Source organism: Miscanthus floridulus, chromosome 3, assembly GCF_019320115.1.
Source record: "Miscanthus floridulus cultivar M001 chromosome 3, ASM1932011v1, whole genome shotgun sequence".
Taxonomy (NCBI): domain Eukaryota; kingdom Viridiplantae; phylum Streptophyta; class Magnoliopsida; order Poales; family Poaceae; genus Miscanthus; species Miscanthus floridulus.
Genome location: NC_089582.1, coordinates 48,887,399 through 48,892,391, shown reverse-complemented (window position 1 = coordinate 48,892,391; position 4,993 = coordinate 48,887,399). Strand labels below are relative to the sequence as shown.

The 4,993-nt window shown below is 42.4% G+C and overlaps 1 pseudogene; it reads right to left on the bottom strand.

The window, feature by feature from the left end:
* Positions 1-3,180: 3,180 nt before the first annotated feature.
* Positions 3,181-3,670, bottom strand: LOC136543705 (pathogenesis-related protein PRB1-2-like; annotated as a pseudogene).
* Positions 3,671-4,993: the final 1,323 nt, after the last annotated feature.

Below are 4,993 nucleotides of genomic sequence, written 5' to 3'. Positions count from 1 at the left end.
TTGTAACTGGGAGTTCCTGGTGCTTTAAAAAGGCTGCACAAAAAAATTGGAGGCCAAAAACAAAAAAAAACAAAAAAACTTTGCCGAGTGCCGGGGCATGGCACTCGGCAAAGGGTGTCTTTGCCGAGTGCCAGCCATCAGGCACTCGGCAAAGAATGTTTTAAATTTTTTTTTTAAATTCCCTCTTTGCCGAGTGCATCCACAGGAGCACTCGGCAAAGAAATAATAAAAAAAATTAAATCTTTGCCGAGTGCCGTCCAGGGGGCACTCGGCAAAGTATTTTTAAAATAAAAAAATTTTCTTTGCCGAGCGTCAGATCTGAGACGCTCGGCAAAGAATTTAAAAAAAAAATTTAAATCTTTGCCGAGTGCCAGATCTGGGGCACTCGGCAAAGAAATTAAAAACAAAAAAAACAAATATTTGCCGAGTGCCTAACCGTAGGCGCTCGGCAAAGAAGGCCGTGGCGGGGCGCCATTTCACGGGCAGCCTATGCCGAGTGTAGAGATTTTGCCGAGAGTCTGGCACTCGGCAAAGAAGTCCTTTGCCGAGTGCCCGTGTTTGCCGAGTTTCCGGCACTCGGCAAAGAAATCTTTGCCGAGTGCAATTCTTTGCCGAGTGCAGCACTCGGCAAGGCCCGATTTTTCACACTCGGCAAAGAATTTTGCACTCGGCAAAGTCTCTGTTTCCAGTAGTGATCAGTATTAACATCTTCATCCATGTCCTCGGAGCCATCATCGTCATTCGAAATATTATCATCATCATCATCAGTATATGTCATTACCACTGCTCTGCATGTCAAGTGGATTAATGGCGACATCTGATGAAGCAGTTACCAGAACAAAGCACGACCATGTCTTAGTGGCAATAGTGTTAAATGCAATCCAAAAAGATAGTTTAATAACTAGGGCCTGTTCGCTTCAACTTATCAGCCGGCTTATCAGCTAGAATCTACAGTATTTTCCTCTCACAACAAAACAGCTTCAGTCGGCTTTAATACCAGCCGAACGGGCCCCTAGTAAAATACTATTCATGTTGGGGAAAGCCATTAGTAAAATATAATTTGCTAGTAAACTGATAGACAAATAACATCTAGGATAGTAATTGGATATGTCGGTTCCCAATGGAATGTATTTTCCTCAAGGTTTCTTGTATTATTTCCTTGATGTTTCTTGGTGCACTACTTGGAAACAACAATTCCCCTGTCAGTGCGAAACTGGAATGAAAATTTGAAAAACTAACACGAAAATTGGAAAAGTCATTTCCTTATCATTATACTAACTAGAAAATACGACAGACCTAAAAGCGATAGGGACAAAAAATTCTGTTTGTACACCCATTTCCTTATGGGTTCTTCTGTCGACAAGGAACTTCCTGGACGTCAGGACTAGAACTATATCCTTGTCAAACAACGAATACAGGAAAATGCTTTTTGACTGTCAAGAAAATTAGCCCCTATAGCCATAAAATAAATTTCTTTGCTAGTAATGTACCATCAAATCTGTTAGATGGCAGAGAAATTGAAGTATATAGTCCTTAAATTTATTTTTGTACTCATTCATATAGCAGCTAAAATCATATAAAATATCACAAGGCTAGATTAAAATCTAATAAGAAGCATAGAACAATTGGTTTCCAAATGGAGACAACACTTGATGTCAAAATTGATTAAACTAGATCTATCATTACATATATATACAAATTTGATATCCACATGTTCATCATGAATAATAGAATCAATCTCGTTGCAATTTGCATTTTAAATAAAAGAAACATTTTCTTGTTCAAACAAACAATAGTGAACTTCTACATCCATTCCTTGACTACTAATAAATTCACAAAAGCGAAGATATAAAAAGATAGTGAAACAAGTACTAGTATTTCTAATATGCTGCAAACTGCAATAAGGCATGACTAGTTCATAAATTGCTAAACTGACTTACTTTCAGGCAACCTACCTAGCAAGTGAGTGCAAAGGCAGGCAACATCAATGTCATTCTGTTTGCACCGGCAAGAGACTGACTGTGTGCCCATCAACATGATCATAAGATCAAGGTGCACAAAAAGGATGATGAGAAGTAACCATGCTGAAATACTGATACAAGTAAAAGTAAGCTAACAGAGAGACTCTTTCAAGCTAACAGTAACTCCTTCCACATCATACTAAAAACAGGAAGTTAGGTTTATTTATGTGAATCCAAAACATAGTATGATAATCACCTTCTTCTCCATTTTGTCGGTGGTCACCCAGCATTTTGAGCTTCTTAAGTGTCCACGGTAGGAATATTACCTACACTATTTGCTACCTGCTGTCATTCATAAGAGCAAAATGGTTCTTCTGTCCATGTTTTTTAGTTCCTAAAATGCCCTCACACCCCCTGTCCTATATCTGACCCGGACTCACGACCTGACATCATATGAGTTAGAACAATGACCCATACTCATATGAGTTACAACAACATGCATCCAACAATGGAGTGCAATTCTAAGATGTGTCCAGCGATGGTACGGAGTTGGATTTCAGGACGTATTGGAAACAAATGACCCTGTCGTTGAATAGATCTCTGGGCGCAAACAGTCCAAACTCCAAAGTGACTGCACAACAGGCTATATACATTCCATTACAATGCATGAGCAAGTTAATATTATAGGGAGAAGGGATTCTTCCGTCCATCTTTTTTTTACTTCAATTCTAACAATGCTCACATGTCCCTTTCTATCTCATATGTTACTCGGACTCATGGCCCGTACTTAATTATATGAGTTAGTGTGAGCCTAACGATGATACAAAATCTTATAAGATGCGTCAAGCGACGGTACAGATTTTGATTTCAAATATGTCAAAATAGATGACGATCATTTAATAAATCTCTGAGCCTCAAATCGTACATCCACATGATCATGTAATAAGTTGTACGTTCTGGTGTAACGCATTGCACGTTATTTGCAAGTACGTGAGCTGACCAAAATTTAGATCAAGAACAAATAATATAAAGGGAAAGGTAGCTATATATATGTCTCACAGATCCACGTGATTTATTTGATATATAATAAATTTCACAGCTACATGAATCTTGAAATGCATATATGCGGGCCGCATATAATAAGTAACACAACATGCTGACATGCATGGCATCACGCGCGCGTACGATGCTTCTGCTCACAATGTATATATATAGGTTGCTAGTAAGGGCTCTGTCCAATGACGTTGCGTGGCGGGTAGTAATTGCAGATGATGAAGACGCCGGCGTTGTTGCTGCAGACGACGCGGGCGCAGCCGATGGCCGTGGAGGCACGCCACACCACCTGCGTGTAGTGGCCGCATGACTGGCCGGACGGCGCGGAGCAGGTGTTGGTGGCGTGGTTGTAGTACTGCTTCTCCGCCACCCACCGCCCACGCGTAGCCCGCCGAGCCCCAGAAGAGGTTCTCCCCGTAGGGGCCGCCAGAGTGCACCAGCCGACAGTCGCCCGCGCGCTGGTTCGCGTAGCTCTGCGCGTACGCCGCCACCGTGGCGTTCCAGGTCACGTTCCCGACGCCCACGTCTGCGCGCGGCGAGTTGTGCAGGTTCACGAAGTCCTGCGCCGTGTTCTGGGCCACAGCAGCGGCGGCGGCGGCCACCACGGTGAACGCGAGCGCGAACCACGCTATCTTTTTCGATGAGACGATCTCCATTGTTGACAAAGCTTGAGCTATCTATTTGGACTTGTGGTTGATCTGTTTGTGTGTGATGGTCAGCTAGTCTGCTATGCACTGGTAAGAACCATGGTCAACAGGCTGGGGTATTTATACTAGCTACCTAGATCAGGTTTAGCTGAAAAAGGAATGGCGATGGATTTGCATTGGTCGTTTTGTCCAATACAAGCCATGGGGAGATGAATTTCCATGAACTTGTCCAGATGAATTAGTTTCGAACTTTGGATAAGCTTGGTTTAGAGGATCTGTATGTCTGCAAGTGTGGAGTAACACTTGCAAAAGGGGCAGCTCCTTTTGGACGGTTTACTTCACCAGAGCGGCTCAGATGCATGGCTTAGTCTGTATCTAAGTAGTGCATGTGCAACCCAGAAAAGCTTGGATACATTGAATAAGATACTTGATTCACATTAGGATAGCCGTCCAAAACAAAATGAGAAAACTTCTCTCTCACTCGATCTTCACCCACTTCACCATCATCCTTGGTAAGATTCAGAGCCGCCTATATTTCGTCCATCTATACCAAGACTTGTCTTCTCTAAGCCCTGTTGGGGAGCATCATAACTGTTTGCTCCTGTAATTGCATTCCACATGTATTTTCTTGTGCACAAGAAAACCTCTGGAACGTACCAGATTTTTATACCCTTAGATATTAAACCGCTGTTTGGGTGAGGGTGTCAAAACAACAGACCCCCTAAATATTGCTGGCATGCTGCCCGTGAACAAATCAATGTTTCAAATCTCGAGCTATGGCATTTAGTAAATGGCCTCTAACATAGCTAATAGTGAAGCTAAATAAGGCTATAGCCATCTATGGCAGCTAAATTATACATGGACACAAATAGCTTGACCTACCTCAAACAATAATAGTAGACTCTGCGTATAGCGCCAGCTATAGCTAGATATTTATAACCTTAGAACAAATTAAAAGGCATTCAACACAAATAGCACCGAGGAATAGAGTCATAGGTTTTCACATTGTCCAGCATCATGACAAACAGCATCAGAGAACCGCTCCTAATATATGTAAAACACGGCCTCGAAAACAAAGAAACAGCATCAAAGAGCTAAGCTATGAATTATTGTTCAAGAAGGACAAGTGCATGCATTGAGCTGTAGGTGCCACGCAAGGCCAAGATCCTGATCCCACATGTCAGGAAGGTCATCTGAAACTAAAGGTGAGACCAATGTACAAATGGCTTTATGATGATACAAGCCTCTCGGAGCTCACCACACGAGTTGGGAGCTTCATGTCCTCATGGGCAACGGCTAGCCATCTAGGGGCAAGCCCTAAGAGTAACAAAC